The 19,737-nt window shown below is 38.5% G+C and overlaps 1 protein-coding gene across 2 annotated transcripts in view; it reads left to right on the top strand.

The window, feature by feature from the left end:
* GABRA3 (gamma-aminobutyric acid type A receptor subunit alpha3) overlaps positions 1–19,737 on the top strand; it is a 241,699-nt gene that overhangs the window by 79,284 nt on the left and 142,678 nt on the right. The gene's annotated exons all lie outside the window — the stretch shown is intronic.

Genomic DNA, 19,737 nt, shown 5'->3' with positions numbered 1-19,737 from the left:
ACTTTTTCACTCTACTCTTTCACTTTGATCAAGAGGCTTTTTAGTTCCTCTTCACTTTCTGCCATAAGGGTGGTGTCATCTGCATATCTGAGGTTATTGATATTTCTCCAGGCAATCTTGATTCCAGCTTGTGCTTCTTCCAGCCAGGCATTTAAGCCGGTTTTAGAAAAGGCAGAGGAACCAGAAATCACATTGCCAACATCTGCTGGATCATTGAAAAAGCAAGAGAGTTCCAGAAAAACATCTATTTCTAATTATTGACCATGCCAAAGCCTTTGATTGTGTGGATCATAATAAACTGTGGAAAATTCTGAAAAAGATGGTAATACCAGACCACCTGACCTGCCTCTTGAGAAATCAGTATGCAGGTCAGGAAGCAACAGTTAGAACTGGACATGGAACAACAGACTGGTTCCAAATAGGAAAAGGAATATGTCAAGGCTGTATATTGTCACTCTCTGGCCTAAATGTGCCCAAATCAGCCACCATTTTTGTTCCCTCTTGCCTGGTTGGGGAACAGATGCCTGAGGGTGGCCCACACAAAACCAAAGCTGAGCCCCAGGGGCAGTGTGGCTAAAGACGAGGAACGAAAACCTCTCTGTGTAACTGCACAAGCCATGGATTAAATATCCACAGTTGACCTGATAAATCTTGGCATCTGTGGGATATCTGAATAGAAGATGAGTGTTCCCACAACAGAGACTGGTCTAGATTTAGCAGCAGTGGATTGTGGGGACAAGTACATGCAGGAGTTGGGCCAGGACAGACTCTAAGCTGCCCCACAGTGCCCACAGTGGATCCAAAGATGTACCTAGAGGAATTGGAGAGCCTCCTGGGGAGATATGGTATGGCTAAGGCTCACTGAGGGAGCCAGGACACTGATAGTGGAGGCCCCAGGAACATATCCTTATTACTAGTATTCTATTTCTGTTTGTTTCATTTTGTTCAGTTGTTATCATTTTTAATTTTTTAATATTTTATTTTTTAATTTTTATTTTACTTTTTTTGTTTTCTTGTTTGTGTTCTTTATTTTTTAAAATCATTTATTTCATATTTTCTTCACTTTTTTTAGAATGCTTTTTGATTTGCGTTTTTCCCCTCATTTATGACTGTTAGTTTAGTCTTTATTGATTGTTTTTATTTTTGAGTTCTTTTTTCTCTCGTTTTTGGTTTTCTTATTTCTTTGTCTATTTGTGTTTGGTTTTCTTTCTATCATTTTCTTGGTTTGGTTCTTGGATTTTTGTTTCTCTGTTTTCTTTTCCTTCTTTTTTCTTTTTTCTCTGGCCATGCTTGTGGGCTTGTGGGCTCTTGGTTACCAGGCCAGCGTTTGGGCCTGTGCCTCTGTGGTGGGAATACTGAGTCCAGGACCCTCTAGCAGAGAATTTCCAGGCCCAGGGAGTATTAATCAGCATGTACTCTCCTGGAGTTATCCATTTCAACACTAAGACTTGGCTCCACCCAACTGCCTGCAGGCTCCAGAGCTGGACACCTCACACCAAACAAGCAGCAAGATAGGAACACAACCCCACCCATTTGCACACAGGCTACCTAAAGTCATACTCAGCTCATAAACCCCACAAAACACACCACCTGATACAGCCTGGTGCATCAAAGGGAAAAGACTCAGTTTGACCCACCAGAGCACAGGCAGTAGTCTCTCCTACCAGAAGCCTCTGCAAGTCAGTGGATCAACTTCACCCACTGGGAGCAGAGACCAGAAACAAGAGGAAATACAACCCTACAGCCTGGGGAAAGGAAACCATAAACACAGTATATTAGACAAATTGAGATGACAGAGAAATATGTTGCAGATAAAGAAGCAAGGTAAAAACCCACAAGACCAAATAAATGAAGAGGAAATAGGCAATCTACCAGAAAAAGAATTCAGAATAATGATAGTAAAGATGATCCAAGATCTCAGAAATAGAATGTAGGCACACATTGAGAGGATACAAGAAATATTTAACAAGGACCTAGGAAAACTAAAGAACAAATGAACACCAATGAACAATATAGTAACTGAAATGAAAAATACACTGGAGGGAATCAAAAGGACAATAAATGAGGCAGAAGAATGGATAATGAGCTGGAGGATAGAATGGTGGAAATAACTGTTGAACAGAATAAAGATAAAAGAATGTGTGGGAGAGGGAGAGGGTGGGATGATTTGGGAAAATGGCATTGAAACATGTATAATATCATATATGAAATGAGTCGCCAGTCCAGGTTCGATGCACGATACTGGATGCTTGGGGCTGGTGCACTGGGACAACCCAGAGGGATGGTACGGGGAGGGAGGAGGGTTCAGGATGGGGAACACGTGTATACCTGTGGCGGATGCATGTTGATATATGGCAAAACCAATACAATATTGTAAAGTTAAAAAATAAAATTAATTTAAATTAAAAAAAAAGATAAAAGAATGAAAAGAAAGGAGCACAGTCTCAGAGACCTCTGGGACAACATTATATGCACCTCAGTCCATAAGGCAAATGCCGACAGCCATAAAAGGAGAAATAAACAGTAATACAATAATACTGGAGGACTTTAACACCCCACTTACACCAATAGATAGATCATCCAGATAGAAAATTAATAAGGAAACACAAGCCTTAAATGACACATTAGACCAGATAGACTTAATTGATATTTATAGGGCATTCCATTTGAAACCAACAGAATACATTTTCATTTCAAGTGTACATGGAACATTCTCTAGGATAGATTACATCTTGGGTCACAAATCAAGCCTCAGCAAATTTAAGAAAATTGAAACTGTATCAAACATCTTTTTCAACCACAACGTTTTAAGGTTAGATATCAATTACAGGAAAAAAAAAAAAAACTGTAAAAAAAAAAACCACAAACTCATGGAGGCTAAACATTATGCTACTAAATAAGCAAGAGATACTGAAGAAATCATAGAAGAAATAAAAAAAAATACCTAGAAACAAAGGGCAATGAAAACACGACCCAAAACCTATTGTTGTACAATTGCTCAGTCATGTCCCACTCTGTGACCCTATGGTCTGCAGGACGCCAGGCCTCCCTCTCCTTCACTGTCTCCCAAAGCTTGCTCAAACTCATGTCCATCGGAGTTGATGATGCCATCCAATAATCTTATCCTCTGTCACCCCCTTCTCCTGCCCTCAATCTTTCCCAACATTAGGATCTTTTCCAGTGAATCAGCTCTTCACATCAGGTGGCCAAAGTCTTAGAGGTTCAGCTTGAGCATCAGTCCTTCCAATGAATATTCAGGGTTGATTTCCTTTAGGATTGACTGGTTTGATCTCCTTTCTGTCTAAGGGACTCTTAAGGGTCTTCTCCAACACCACAGTTTAAAAGCATCAGTTCTGCAGCACTCAGCCTTCTTTATGGTCCAACTTTCACATCCATACATCACTACTGGAAAACCCATAGCTTTGACTATATGGACCTTTGTCAGCAATGTGATGTCCCTGCTTGTCCCTGTAATGTTATCTAGGTTCATCATAGCTTTTCTTCCAAAGAGCAAGTGTCTTTCAATTTCATGGCTGCAGTCACCATCTACAGTGATTTTGAAGCTCTAGAAAATAATGTCTGTCACTTTTTCCATTTTTTTCCCCTTCTATTTGCATGAAGTGATGAGACTGGATGCCATGATCTTTGTTTTTTGAATGTAGAGCCAGGCTTTTTACTCTCCTCTTTCACCTTCATCAAGAGACTCTTTAGTTCCTCTTCGCTTTCTGCCATTAGGGTGATGTCATCTGCATATCTGAGGTTGTTGATATTTCTCCTGGCAATCTTGATTCCAGTGTGTGCTTCATCCAGCCATCATTTCACATGTTATAGTCTGCACAGAAGTTAAATAAGCAAGGTGACCGTATACAGCCTTGATGTACTCCTTTCCCAGTTTTGAACCAGTCCATTGTTCCATGTTTGGTTCTAACTGTTTCTTCTTAACCTACATGCAGGTTTCTCAGGACACAGGTAAGGGAGTCTGGTATTCTCATCTCTTTAATAATTTTCCACAGTTTGTTATGATCCACACAGTAAAAGGCTTTAGCGTAGTCAATGAAGCAGAAATAGGTGTTTTTCTGGAATTCCCTTGCTTTCTCTATGATCCAACAAATGTTAGTGATTTGATTTCTGGTTTGTTTGCATATATGTCTGATAATTCAAAATCTGAAGTATGTGAGGTTTGCTTTCTGTTCTCATTGTTTCTTTTTTACAATTCCTAGACTCTGTGTTCTTGGTTTTCTTTGTATGTATACTTATCAGTTCCTCTGAAAGATATTATTTGTGGTCATTTCACAAAACCAAATAGAAAGATATTTTCCAGAGATATTTGTGTTTGTTTTTGTAATTCTGTTTTTTTTCCTTTAACTTTTCGTTGGGTTATTGTTTTTATTTTATTTTCTTGAGATACTTTTCATTCTGTTTTGCTTAATTAAAGGTGTTGAAGAATATTGGTTTATGAATTTATCTATCTGTTCAGCTCTGGGCACATCCCTCTCAAAATAAAGTTTTATTCTGTAATTTTACCTGTTTATTTTCCTTGAGATGGTGCTTGAAAAGAAGTAGTATTATGTGTTATGTAGAGAACAAATGTCAGTTTATGTTTATCAGTTGTATTAATTATGGTGTTTGAATTTGTTTTCATCTTTTTCAGCTTAATCTGTTGCAAACTGGTGTGTTAATTTACCTCAACAAGCCAATATCTTTTTTTTTCCAATATCTTTTTTTATATATTTTATTTTATTTTTTACTTTACAGTATTTCTTGTTTTATGTATTCTGTAGTAGTGTTATTAAAAGTAGAAAGTATTAGGAATTGTTGCTTCTAGTAGGGATGGGAAAGAATACCATCTATATGCTTCAAAGAACAGTACAATACAAAATATATTATGTCACCATATACATTTTTGGCTAATTCAGCCTTTAGGTTTCTAAGTTGTAGTATTGATGTGACATTGGCTTGTCTTTCCCAACAGCTTTTGGGTCTATGTATTCTATTTTAAAGGATGGAACATGTGTTGTGTAATTTATCTTAATTCATTCTTAACAGCAATATATATAATTAAATTTCCTTTAGACATTGAATTTTGTCTCTTTTCCATTAATTTTGACAATTATACTCCCCTTCCCTCACTGTTTTTTGTTGCTATCTACCTCTTTTAATGAGAAATTGAGAAGAGATATTTTGAACCGTGTTATTAGTCCAGAGCCAGGAAACCCCAAATTTTAGAGGTATCCATATAGAAGCCCCGGAGCAGGCAATGGCACCCAACTCTTGCCATTTTCCAGTACTCTTGCCTGGAAAATCCCATGGACAGAGGAGCCTGGAAGGCTGAAGTCCATGGGGTCACTGAGGGTCGGACATGACTGAGCAACTTCACTTTCACTTTTCACTTTCATGCATTGGAGAAGGAAATGGCAACCCACTCCAGTGTTCTTGCCTGGAGAATCCCAGGGATGGGGAAGCCTGGTGGGCTGCCGTCTATAGCGTTGCACAGAGTTGGACACGACTGAAGTGACTTAGCATATAGAAGTCTGCAAAGGAGATGGATTAGAAATGGACACAGGTCTATAATAACTAGGATGGTAACATGGAATCCAAAGAATTTTAGAGGAGGTAGTTGTGGTCATTGCTATCAAAAAGAAAAAAAAAATGAGAAAATGAAAAGAAAAAAAAGAGAAAAGTTCAATCTAATGTATGCTAAGTATGAGTTATATTTTTAATACCACCATTAGTGATGATCACTGACGTAGTAGTACATAGTTTCAGTGAAATGATCAGGGAAGAAGGTAGAATGTATTGTAGTTGATAAAAGAATGAATAGAAGGTAAGTAATGTGGAGTTAACGAATTACTTGAGCAATAAGCTTGATTGATGAAGAAAGGAAAGAAGGTAACTAGAAAGGAGCATATGAATAGAATCTTTTTTTTCAGATGAGAGAAGCTTGATTATGTTTATAGTCTAAGAGAAAGGAGTCATTAGAGAGGGGAAATCTAATATAGTCAAGTATGAGTAGGAAAACTGATGGAGGGGAAAGGAGCTGATGAGACCAGGAGCTTATATTACTGGATTATCCTTAAGGTGAACAGGTTAACCTTGTTTTATGAAATAAATAGAAGAGAAAGTAAGGGTAAATATAAAAGTGAATATATTAAAAACATTTATTTGATTGCATCAAGTCTTAGTTATGGCACACAGAATCTTCATTGTGTCCAGAAGGATTTTTTGTTACAGTGCAGGGACTTTCTAGTTGTGGTGCTCAGGCTTAGTTGCTTTGCAGCTTGTGGGATCTTAGTTTCCCAATGAGGGATCAAACTCATGTCCCTTGTATTGCAAGGTGAATTCTTAACCATTGGACCCCCAGAGATATTTCTTAAAGTAAATATTTTTGTAGGTTGGGTCAGGGTTAATGTCTCAAGTTAGGTTCCACAGAAGCAGACTCAGATTAGGATTCATGTGAAAGTGGCTTATTAGGAAGTAGTCTCAGGAAAAACCAATGCAGAAGTGGAAAGTGGGGCAAGGAAGGTAAGGAGGCCAAGCAAGAATAATATGTCAAGCAAAGTGTAATGGAGACAGTGTGGCTCACGCCTCAGCGTTGTCCCCACCAGGGAGCTGCAGTATTTGTACCTCTGTACCTGTTAATCCTGGTTAAGGGCTACCCAGGTGTGGGGACTCAAATTCTCAGACACTTCTGATTCTCTGTTAGCACAGACAAAAGTGGGTTTCAGCAGCCCGGAGACAGCCATCAGACAAAGGAATGAAGATTCTGATGTTTGGAGAGAAGGCACAGCTGAGTCAGTATAGAAGAAACCGATTAAGGAATACAAGGGTATATGAGTAGAAGCACTGTTAGTATGTGCTGTGGATATTTTGTCTTTCCTGAGCATCTTGACTTTTTATTAAGAACCATTGTAAATTTCCTTGAATAGGCAAATTGAGATGAATGACAAAAATTTAGAACAAATAGTTGAGAGAAGTAGTGGAGAGTGCTCTTGCTGTTGTTCAGTCGCTAAGTCATAGGCACTCTTTGCGACCTCAGTGGAGAGTGTTGATTTATGACAAATCAAAAAATTGAATGGTTCTGGCATTGTTGTGGGGCTGTTTTGCATGACTGGAATTTTCTTCAGCAGCATTCTTTAGTCTAGGATAAAACAGATTTCTTGCTTGATTGATCCAAGAAAGTATTTCTGGGCAAATATTGTGGAAGGTCATGTATGCAAGGTTCTGGTGAAAGAGTAATTCAAGTGATTTACTCTTGGGTTCAGCCTTGAAATGAAAGGAAGTAGCACTTAAGCAACTCCAAGGGAATAGGAGACAATAGAAGGATCAACTGAAAGAAACACTAATTTCAAAGAGCAAGTGGAATAGAAGTAATAGTTTAAAAACTAGAATAACAAAAACAGAAATTAAAGATACTGTGGTTTAAGCTTTTCCGTGCAATTATGGAGCAGTTACATATAAGATACAGAAAATGTGGCTATGGATATAGATTGCTAAAGTGGAATACATAGATATATTATCAACACCAACAATGAAATACTGAAGATGATAGAAGGACATAAAAAGTGTGAGTTGAGTACTGGTTTTGAGTGAATGTGAAGAGGCTTTAAGGAGGTCAATGTAAGAATAATGAGGGCAGAGGGTGATACAGATAAATGGTGTAAATCTCAAAAGAGGAGTGTATGCACACAGGAGAGGAGTAGTTTCAAAGTGGCATTAAAGAGATGAGATAATTCTGATCCTGTCTCTCAGTTGCATAATGTGTGGGAATATGCACATGCTACACTTCAGAGGAAAGTTAATGAAGTAGTGTCTTTGACGTAAACCCAATTTATTTCAGGCAGAGAGAAGGAGACTTTTCTGTTAAGAGGCTGAGGACACGGAACATTTGTTTCCCATAAAATGAAGGGTTGAAAGGCATGAGGGAAAGGTTTTAGAAGGGAATGTTAGTCTTGAGAATATATCTCTGAGAGCGAAAGGATCCCTGAGTAGTGTGGGCATGAACACCAGAAAGCATTCACTCTTTTTTTTTTTTTTTCCAACAAATATTTTACTGAGTAGCTTCCATATGCCCGGTACTGTTCTATGGCTCAGAAATAAAGTCCCCATTCTAATGAAACTTACATCTAGTGGGAGAAACAGAAAGTAAACAAGTAAATATTGTATATAATGTAATTTTAGGTAGTGCTATATAAGAAAAATGCTACTTAGGGGATAGAAAGAGATCAGGAAGGAGTATGCAGTTTTAGATAAGAGTGATCAGGAAAAGTTTCTCTGAAGCAATGACACAGAACTAGAATCCTAAGGAAAGTAAAAGGGTGAACCAAAATGGTATTTGGAAGAAGAGCATTTATGACAGAGAGAAGAGCAAAGCCCTCTCAGGCAGGAGCATGCGGTATGTTTTCAGGGAACAGTAGGAAGATCAGTTTCACCTGATATGAGTGTTGGAGAGGGAAAGTAGAAAGAGGTGAGATTCAGGAGTAGCCAGTGGTCAAATCAAGTAGATACTTATAGGTCATGACAAGTACTTTGGATTCTATGAAAATCCACTGGAAAAGCTTGAGAATGGAGTGATATAATATAACTTACACTTTTTGAAAACTAACTCTAACTGTTGTGCGGATAATGGAGTGTAGAGTACGGGAGAGGAAGGAGAGAAAGTTAGGCGGCCATTCATTGCCATCATGGTGATGTGAGATGATGGTTTAGATAAACTTGTGGGCATTGGAGGTACTGAGAAGTGGTTAGAGTCTGATTCTGTTTTGAAATCAATACGTTAAGCGGATAGTTTGTATGGAAGAGATGAATCAAGGTGTAGATATGGACTGGGTTTGGGTGGATTTGATATGAGTTATGTGAGGAAGAAGAATTCTTGGTTTAGTGTTTTCACTTCATTGATTCCCTTTTAGTCTGTTTTGTTCACTACTGTAGTCCCAGCACCTAGAACAATGCCTGGCAAGTAGATGAGGCTTCATAAATTCTGAATGAATGAATGAATGAATAATAAGAGTGGTTTAGTTGGAGTGATAGGTGAAAGTACTTGATTGGTATAAGGGGAATAAAAAATGAGAATTGAAGAGGTTGAGATAGTGATATCAAAACTTATTGAAATGAGTTACATAAATGGAAGCAGAGAAATTAGGAAAGAGTTGGAGGGATATGTCAGGACAAGTGAGGGCTTTCTTTTTTTTTATCATGGATGATAGTTACATCATTTTATATGCTGCAGGGAATGAGCCAGAAGATAGGGAAAAGCTAACAAGTGTGGGAGAGAGAAGAAGATCACTGAAGTAAAATCCTTGAGCAGGAGAAAGGGAATAGGATCCATGGCACATGCAGAAGGAATAGCATTAGATAAGACTAGACACCTCTGGTAACAAGGAAAGGGTAGAGTATATGGCAGAGATTTGGGTAGCTTTAATAATTGATATTATGAAGATAAAATCTTCTGATTGTTTCATTTTTACTGGAAAATAGGAAGCAAAGCCATCTGTTGAGAATCTGGGAGAAGAGTTACTGGAGAATTAAGGAGAAAAGAGAAAGTAAAAAATAGTTGTTTCAGAGAGTGGGAGAATGAATTGGTTTGGCAAATGTAAAAGGATCATGGAACATTTGAAGTATGTTGAGAAAATTTAAAGACAGACCAGTCAGGCATAATTATGGATTTTTCTCCAGCTATATTTATCTGCTCAGTTGCAAAGAGATGAATTTAACCAGGGCTTATGTTTTTTTTCAGGCAGTCACAACAGAGTTAGAGAGAGGCAAGTGCATGGAGAGTTCATTGCAGACAATGATTATAATGATTTTAATTATGGTGTGTGTGTGTGTATGTGTGTGTGTGCTTACTTCTGTCTGACTGTTTGTGATCCCATAGACTATAGGCTGCCAGGCTTTTCCGTCCATGGGATTTTCCAGGCAAGAATGCTGGAGTGGGTTGCCATTTCCTCCTCCTGGGGATCTTCTCGACCCAGTGATTGAACACATGTCTCCTGAGCCTCCAGCATTGGCAGGCGGATTCTTTACCGCTGAGCCACCATGTAATTCAAGGAGAGTAAGAAAGAAAGTAAGGGCACCAAGGTGATGATGGGCAATTTAAAGGTGGCAAGATCAAGTGATCACAGATAGGATAGAAGAGTTGACAATATGAAAGTACTACATGAAAAAAGTTGGAAACATATGATCAGATAGTTATTTGAAATCATAGATTTGTAATGAGAGGGTTTACATATGACCATGGGAATGAGTGGCTGGATTAGGGTGGAGCTGAGACTCATTGGAGGGCAAGAGATCAAGGAATCTATATGTAGGTTCCAGTGACCAAGGATTACTCTGTCAAATATAATGCTAAATTGTGTACATGAATTATGCCATTTAATTCTCATAAAACTCCCATATGCCAGTATTATCATTCAGTTCAGTTTAGTCACATCTGACTCTTTGCAACCCCATGGACTGCAACATGCCAGGCTTCCCTGTGCATCACCAACTCCCAGAGTTGCTCAAACTCATGTCCATTGAGTCAGTGATGCCATCCAACCAGCTCATCCTATGTTGTCCCCTTCTTCTCCTGCCTTCAGTCTTTCCCAGCATCAAGGTCTTTTCAAATGAGTCAGTTCTTCGCATCAGGTGGATAAAGCATTGGAGTTTCAGCTTTAGCATCACTCCTTCCAATGAATATTCAGGACTGATTTCCTTTAGGATGGATTGGTTTGATCTCCTTACAGTCCAAGGGACTCTCAAGAGTCTTCTGCAACACAATAGTTCAAAAGCATCAATTCTTTTTTTTTCTTTTTTTTTAAATTTTATTTTATTTTTAAACTTTACATAATTGTATTAGTTTTGCCAAATATCAAAATGAATCCATCACAGGTATACATGTGCTCCCCATCCTGAACCCTCCTCCCTCCTCCCTCCCCATACCATCTGTGTACGAGATAACAATAACAAAAGCATCAATTCTTTGATGCTCAGATTTCTTTATAGTCCAACTCTCACATCCATATATGACTACTGGCAAAACCACAGCTTTTATTAGATGGACATTTGTTGGCAGAGTAATGACTCTGCTTTTTAATATGCTGTCTAGGTTAGAGATAGCTTTCCTTCCAAGGAGCAAGCGTCTTTTAATTTCATGGCTGCAGTCACCATCTGCAGTGATTTTGGAGCCCCCAAAATAAAGTCTCTGACTGTTTCCATTCTTTCCCCATCTATTTGCCATGAAGTGATGGGACTGGATGCTGAATGTTGAATTTTAAGTCTACTTTTTCACTCTTCTCTTTCACTTTCATCAAGAGGCCCCTTAGTTCTTCTTCTCTTTCTGCCATAAGGGTGGTGTCATCTGTGTATCTGAGGTTATTTCTATTTCTCCTGGCAATCTTAATTCCAGCTTGTGCTTCATCCAGCCTGCAATTTTGCATGATGTACTCTGCATATAAGTTAAATAAGCAGTATGACAGTATACAGCCTTGACATACTCCTTTCCCGATTTGAAACCAGTCCATTGTTCCATGTCCAGTTTTAACTGTTGCTTCTTTACCTGCATACAGGTTTCTCAGGAGGCAGATAAGGTGGTCTGGTACTCCCATCTCTTTAAGAATTTTCCACAGTCTGTTGTGATCCACACAGTCAAAGGCTTTAGCATAGTCAATGAAGCAGAAGTAGATGTTTTTCTGGAACTCTTTTGCTTTTTCGATGATTCAACAGATGTTGGCAATTTGATCTCTGGTTCCTTTGCCTTTTCTAAGTCCAGCTTGAACATCTGGAAGTTCTTGGTTCACATACTGTTGAAATCTTGATTGGAGATTTTTGAGCACTACTTTCCTAGCATGTGAGATGAGTGTAATTGTGCGGTAGTTTGAACAGTTTTTGGTTTGGTATTGCCTTTCTTTGGGATTGAAATAAAAACTGACCTTTTCCAGTCATGTGGCCACTGCTCAGTTTTTCAAATCTGCTGACATATTGAGTGCAGCACTTTTACAGCATCATCTTTTAGGATTTGAAATATCTCAACTGGAATTCCAACACCTCCACTAGCTTTGCTTGTTGTGATGCTTCCTAAGGCCCACTTGACTTCATAATCTAGGATGTCTGGCTCTAGGTAAGTGATCACACCATCTTGGTTATCTGGGTCATCAAGATTTTTTTTTTGTATAGTTCTGTGTATTATTGCCACCTCCTCTACTTCAGTTATGTCCATACCATTTCTGTCCTTTATTGTGCCCATCTTTGCATGAAAATTATCATTTTTAACATTTTATAGATGAGAAATAATGTCGGATTTCTATGTGGTATGTCCAGGATTGGAACTAGGATGTTTCCTACTCCAGAACCTTTAATACTGACAGTGTCTTGAGACAGAGTAGAGTTAGATGGCACCAAATGAAATTCCAGTGACAAATTGAGGCAAGAAAATGGCAGACTTGGCTTTGTAGTATGTGGGTACAGGACTTGGGATACCTCTGTTCAGGTAAACTTCTGGCAGATAGTGCCTGATAGCATCCAAGCAGAGGAGTTGGTAGGCAGACTGTTAATAGCTCATAGATTCCAAGGACTGAGGTAAAGGAATTTGGGGAATTCTAATAGAAGAATGTATTGTATCAGTGTCTTGTACATACTAGGTGCTCAAATGTTTGTGATTAAATGAATTTATATTTGGACACGATATAGCAGCAGAGTCACCCTGGTAGCAGGTTTTTAGCCAGGCATTTTATGTATGTTCTATGATTTAATTTTTAGAATTCTGATAGGGTGAGTATTATTATTACCAGTTTATGTTAAATAAGGAGGTCTTTAAAGCCTAACACGAGTAGTATTTGGTAGTTCCAAGTCATCTCTTAATTTAGTGGGTTCCAAAGCCCAACTTATACCCTATCCTTTATACTCTCTTACCACATTGAGAGATGTGACTTTTTCAAAATAGCATTCATTAACTATTTATTAAGTATACATTATTTCCAGGCAGTTTTCTATGCATTGAACATATATCTATAAATAAACCAAGCAAAATTCCTTGTTGCCATTGAGCTCATATTCTGCTGGGGAAACAGCTGATAACAAAAAATATAAAATACATGCTAGAAGTGAACAATGCAAATAAATAGAGGAAAATAATAGAATGGGAAAGACTAGAGATCTCATCAAAAAATTTAGAGATACCAAGGAAACATTTCATGCAAATATTTTCACAATTAAAGGCAGAAAAAATATGGACCTAACAGAAGCAGAAAATATTAAGAAGAGGAGGCAAGAATGTACAGAAGAAATATACAAAAAAGATCTTGGTGACCTTGATGGTCATATATAACCATGATGGTGTGATCACTTCATGCAAAGAGAAGGGGAAACAATGGAAACAGTGACAGACTTTATTTTCTTGGGCTCCAAAATCACTGCAGATGGTTACCGCAGCCATTAAATTAAAAAACACTTTCTGTTTGGAAGAAAAGCTATGACAAACCTAGATCATGTCTTAAAAAGCAGAGATATAACTTTACCTTCAAAGGTCCATCTAGTCAAAGCTGTGGTTTTTCCAGTAGTCATGTATGGATGTGAGAGTTGGGTCATAAAGGCTGAGTGTTGAAGAACTGATGCTTTTGAACTCTGGTGCTGCAGAAGACTCTTGAGAGTCCCTTGGACTGCACGGAGATCAAACTAGTAAATCCTAAATGTAATTAACCCTGAATATTCATTGAAACGACTGATGATGAATCTGAAGCTCCAGTATTTGACCATCTGATGTGAAGAGCCAACTCATTGGAAAAGACCCTGATGCTGGGAAAGACTGAAGGCAGGAAGAGGAGGGGATGACAAAGGATGAGGTGATTGGATGGCATCACTGACTCATGGACATAAGTTTGAGCAAACTCCAGGTGATAGTGAAGGACAGGGAAGCCTGGTGTGCTGTAGTCCATGGGGTTGCAAAGCGTTGGACATGACTGAGTGACTGAATAACAGCAGCAACAACAGTGCAAGAAGTGCAAAGGAGAAAAATTAAACCTGGACACTACATAAGGAATATCTGGGGTGTATTCAGTTCAGTTCAGTCGCTCAGTCATGTCTGACTCTCTGTGACCCCATGAATCGCAGCACACCAGGCCTCTCTGTCCATCACCAACTCCCGGAGTTCACTGAGACTCACGTCTATCGAGTCAGTGATGCCATCTAGCCATCTCGTCCTCTGTCGTCCCCTTCTCCTCTTGCCCCCAATCCATCCCAGCATCCGAGTCTTTTCCAATGAGTCAACTCTTCGCATGAGGTGCCCAAAGTATTGGAGTTTTAGCATCATTCCTTCCAAAGAAATCCCAGGGCTGATCTCCTTCAGAATGGACTGTTTGGATCTCCTTGCAGTCCAAGGGACTCTCAACAGTCTTCCCCAACACCACAGTTCAAAAGCATCAATTCTTCAGTGCTCAGCTTTCTTCACAGTCCAACTCTCACATCCATACATGACCACAGGAAAAACCATAGCCTTGACTAGACAGACCTTTGTTGGCAAAGTAATGTCTCTGCTTTTGAATATGCTATCTAGGTTGGTCATAACTTTCCTTCCAAGGAGTAAGCATCTTTTAATTTCATGGCTGCAGTCACCATCTGTAGTGATTTTGGAGCCCAGAAAAATAAAGTCTGCCACTGTTTCCACTGTTTCCCCATCTATTTCCCATGAAGTGATGGGACTGGATGCCATGATCTTCATTTTCTGAATGTTGAGCTTTAAGCCAACTTTTTCACTCTCCACTTTCACTTTCATCAAGAGGCTTTTTAGATAGAGTGCCTGATGAACTATGGAATGAGGTTCGTGACATTGTACAGGAGACAGGGATTAAGACCATCCCCATGGAAAAGAAATGCAAAAAGCAAAATGGCTGTCTGGGGAGGCCTTACAAATAGCTGTGAAAAGAAGAGAAATGAAAAGCAAAGGAGAAAAGGAAAGATATAAGCATCTGAATGCAGAGTTCCAAAGAATAGCAAGAAGAGATAAGAAAGCCTTCCTCAGTGATCAATGCAAAGAAATAGAGGAAAACAACAGAAGGGGAAAGACTAGAGATCTCGTCAAGAAAATTAGAGATACCAAGGGAACATTTCATGCAAAGATGGGCTCGATAAAGGACAGAAATTGTATGGACCTAACAGAAGCAGAAGATATTAAAAAGAGGTGGCAAGAATACACAGAAGAACTGTACAAAAAAGATCTTCACAACCCAGATAATCACAATGGTGTGATCACTGACCTAGAGCCAGACATCCTGGAATGTAAAGTCAAGTGGGCCTTAGAAAGCATCACTGGGGTGTGTAGAAGGATTTAATTTTTATTTAGGATATTCAGGGAGGGCCTCAGTGAGAAACATGATGTTTGAATAAATATCTGAAGTGAGGAAATGAATAAACTATCTGGAAACTGGATGGAAGAATACTCCAGGTACAGGCAATATCATCTTCAAAGGCTCTAGAACTGAAGTATGCCAGGCATATCCAATGAGCTGCAAGGAGGCCATGTGGCTGAAATGGAGTGTGTAAGATAGGAGGGTAGCAGAGATTAGCCAGTTACTTGGGGATAAGATCATGTAGGTTCTTTTAGCTCATAATAAGGATTTTGAAATGGGAATCAATTGGAGGATTTTTGAACAGATGAGAGGCATGATCTGACTTAACACTTTATCATTTCACTGTCTGCTATTTAAAGAACAGACCACAGGGGACCAAGAGCAGAGGCAGCAAGACCAGTTAAGAAGCTTTTACAATGATCTCAGCAAGAGATGATGAGCCAGAGTCATAGCAGCAGAGGTGATGACCAGTGGTTTTGTTCTGAATATGTTGCCTTTTGAGTGGAATGCCCATGAGACTTGTTTATGGATTGAGTGTGGGTGTGAGAGCAAAAGTGGAATCAAGAATAACATCAGAGTGTTAACTCTGAACAAATGGAAAGTGGAGTTACCATTATATGTGATGAAAAAGATGACAGGTGATCCAGGTCTGTGTGTGTGTGTGTGTGTGGTGTGTGTGTGTGTGTGTGTAAGTAGATATCTGAACCTCAGATATGAACATGTTAGGTTTAAGATGCTTCTCGGACATCAAAGTGCAGATATGGGTTACAGGAGAGTTGTAGGATGGAGATATTAATTTGTAAGTTATCAGCTAATGGAGATTTCCTCTTGTTAGTTCCTTGTAACTTCCTGTATCTCTGGAGAAGAGTAAATTGGTTGAATAACCATTTGCTAAATTTTGGCTGTGCAGTGCCATGTTATGGTGGCTTGGGCATGTGTCATAATTGTGTGTTCCTGTACTGTGGATAATTTGTTCTAACACCAAGATTATCTGAGCCTGCACAAGGGCTGTTGCTTCTTGTATTATAGCCAATCTGCACCTACCAAAGGGATCTGCCGTTGTGGCCATGGTTATCTGAATACACCCAATGGTTTTAAGTTCATATGTCATTGGTGTTTAATTTGCTGTACTTATATGAGCATACACCATGGTTGTCTAGTTTTGCAATGTGAACTGGCTTCTTTATACTAATTTTAAACAACTATTATTAGGTTTTACATTCTACTCAACACTGGAGAAGGAAATGGCAACCCAATCAAGTATTCTTGCTGGGAAAATCCCATGGGCTTTCAAAGAGTTAGACATGACTGAAGCAACTGAGCATGAGCTTGCAACATACTTGTTTGAATATTCATGTCACTATATGATGTTCTTTTTCTATAATTTTCAGTGTATTTACCATGAATATGTGAATTATATTTGTTCACATGTTATAAATAATAATTTATTCACTGTGGTCATCATTACTTGAAAGATATCTATTCTTCATTGTGACCTCTTGCATCTATATCTTAACCTTTCTTACCCAGTGAAAAAAAGTACAGCATGTCTGCCTACTCTTGGACCATGGCTTCTGTTCGTACCTCGTGGCAGTCTAGCATGACCATCTCCTCCTAAACCATGTCACTTAATTCCTGTATCATGGTTGCCATGATGCACACATTGTGTGTGCACATATCCCAGTTAAGGACTAATATACCAAATGCTTCTTCACATTCATCATGGTTGTTTAAGTATATACCATAGATGTCTCTAGCTTCATAGATGTTTTATTATGTTTGAAGGGTCTTTCTTTAAGTGTCATGGTTTTCAGTTTATGCACTGTGGTCACTTGAAAATTCAGCAAGGTTGGCAGAAGAATTTTAAACATCTGGCCTTCTACTGTCCTTATCTGCACTTGTTTGATGATCATCTGAGGTTGATCATTTACATGGATTTACATCATTTACATGTACATGATCATGTACATGGATTTATGTTCATTTAATGCTGATAACAGCTAAAGTGCCATATTTCTCTGTACACGTATCAGAGTTGGGTCCTGTTTTACAGATATGTGCTATCTTGCTAAAGCTACCTGTTCCATGTTGTTTTTAATTAAAAAATTAATTCTGGTTAAAAACACATAAACAACTGTTTTAATGGTACAGTTTAATGTTACTAAGTATGTTCACATTTTTGTAAAGTACTCTAGTGGCATTCTTTTGATCACATGCAATGTCTTAATGAAATATGTACCAAGGACGTCTTGTCTTGGTCAGTGTTTACTAGGCTTATTACAGTTTTCTGACATATACCCTGGCCAAATGGTTTTATATCATAAATGTTCACATGAATTATAAAAATTTGTTTGCTAACAAGTGTCATGGTAGTTGGAGGGCACACATTATGTCCAACTTCTTTTATATGTTATGAATGTCTTCTCATGCATAATGGTTATTTAAACATGTATTAATATCTTAGTCATGAGTTCATATAACATTTTTGTCTTCTTATGCATCATAGTTTTCTCCTTCCAAATCATGGGCATTTGCTTCTGTGTCATTGGCATCTATGCTTAGTGTGAAGGTTTGCGGCTTGTTTACCGTGATCATTTGATCGCAAACCATAGTTATATACTAGAATAGCATAGATGAGCACACACTACTGGTATCTTTGCCCATGCAGCATGGCCACCTTCTCCTAAATCCAGGATTGTTACTCAGATACTCATGTTTTTTGAGTATGCATCATAGTTCTGTCCTATATTCCATGGATGATTTCTACAATTTGGACTTCATATCCTGTACCAACTCTCTTTTTTCCTGTAGAGTATTTATCAATCATGATTATCTGAGTATTAATCTTTCTCATGTGATTTGCAAACTTTGGGTCCTATGAAAGTTTGAACATATGTCAAAGTTATTGCCCATACCACAGGTGTTTCTCTTGCCTTAGAGTTGTCTCTTTATGCACTGTATTTTCTTCCTCATATGCTATGATTTTCTTAACTGTACTGTTTTTATTGATTTTTGTAAAATAGCCATCAACTCATACAGCTCATGAATCATGATCATCACAGGACTTATTAGGTTGAGTATTAGAAATTGATGTTTTATGAAAGAAAAATTGTCAAATACTGGCACATTTATATGATGCAACTTAATACTGTGACTATTTCTGTCTATGCTGTGGACATTTTCCCATGTCAGAAATCTGTCTTCTTGAATATCATAGTATTCTATGCCTGCACCAGATTTAAGAAGACAATCTAAAGCAGAACCTGAGTGAGTGAGTGAAAGTTGCTCAGTCATGTCTCACTCTTTGTGATCCCATGGATTGTAGCCTGCAAGGCTCCTCTGCCCATGGAATTCTCCAGGCCAGAATACTGGAGTGGGTACCTGATCCCTTCTCCAGGGGATCCTCCCAACCTAGGGATCGAACTCAGGTCTCCTGCATTGCAGGCAGATTCTTTACCAGCTGAGCCACCAGGGAAGCCCCAATATAGAACCTACTGGGTGCTTTGGGACAAGGAGAGTGAGGATCAATTTAGAAAGACTTTTTTCCTTCATCTTCTCATCAATCAGAATAGTTCTTCAGCATGTATCTGTTTTACATATTAGTCTCTTGTATAAGCTTTCCTTGGGAAAAATGTTCCATATCCTTCTATGCCTTCTGAAAATGAAACCACCTCTATGACTGAAAAAGAGTATGGTGCTGGGTCAGAATTAGGTCTTCTTCAAGTGGTCAATGTCTCAGATTCTAAGAGGCCATAAGGATACAAGCAAGTGGCTCTTTACACTGTTTTCTTAACCCCATGTCCGGGGTAAACCTCCACCAAGCCAGGGTTCATAAAACAGCCTTGCATATAGACAACTCTAAATCACATAATCAGTTTAATCTGCTGACCATGGAGGGACTTCTATACCAGGAGACTAGGTTTGGATTTCTTCTTTATGTTGTGGCCCTATTTTGGGCTGGCTTTGCCCTCAAATATTTCTTTATGGGAAAACATCGTGTCTCATCATTCAGCAGTTTCTTAATCTGATTTAGAGGAAACAGTCCCTCTACTCCAGGCCTTTTTATATTTTGAAAAACCATCTAACCATATCAAGATGAGAATCAATCCCAAAAATTCAAGAAAGAGATTCCAGGTCTTAATATCCTAAGATTTTCTACAATATTACATAATTACTCATGAAAAGACATTTGTGATAGTAAGAAATCAAACAGGATTGGGGGGAAATAAAGTGAAGATGAGAGATTATTTTAGGATCTTGGATTATAAGAGGTAACTGAGGCTGAGAGAAGTTCTGTGACTCACCTAGTCAGAAGACAGGGGAAAAGATGAAATTGTAATCTAAGACTTCTGATTACTGATTTAGAGTCTTTACACTATGCCTTCTATTGGATGGGCTCTGGTATAATCAAAAGAAGGGT

This window comes from Bos javanicus, chromosome X (genome assembly GCF_032452875.1).
Source record: "Bos javanicus breed banteng chromosome X, ARS-OSU_banteng_1.0, whole genome shotgun sequence".
Lineage (NCBI taxonomy): Eukaryota > Metazoa > Chordata > Mammalia > Artiodactyla > Bovidae > Bos > Bos javanicus.
The sequence above is the reverse complement of the archived record's forward strand: the minus strand, read 5'-3'. Positions and strand labels throughout refer to the sequence as shown.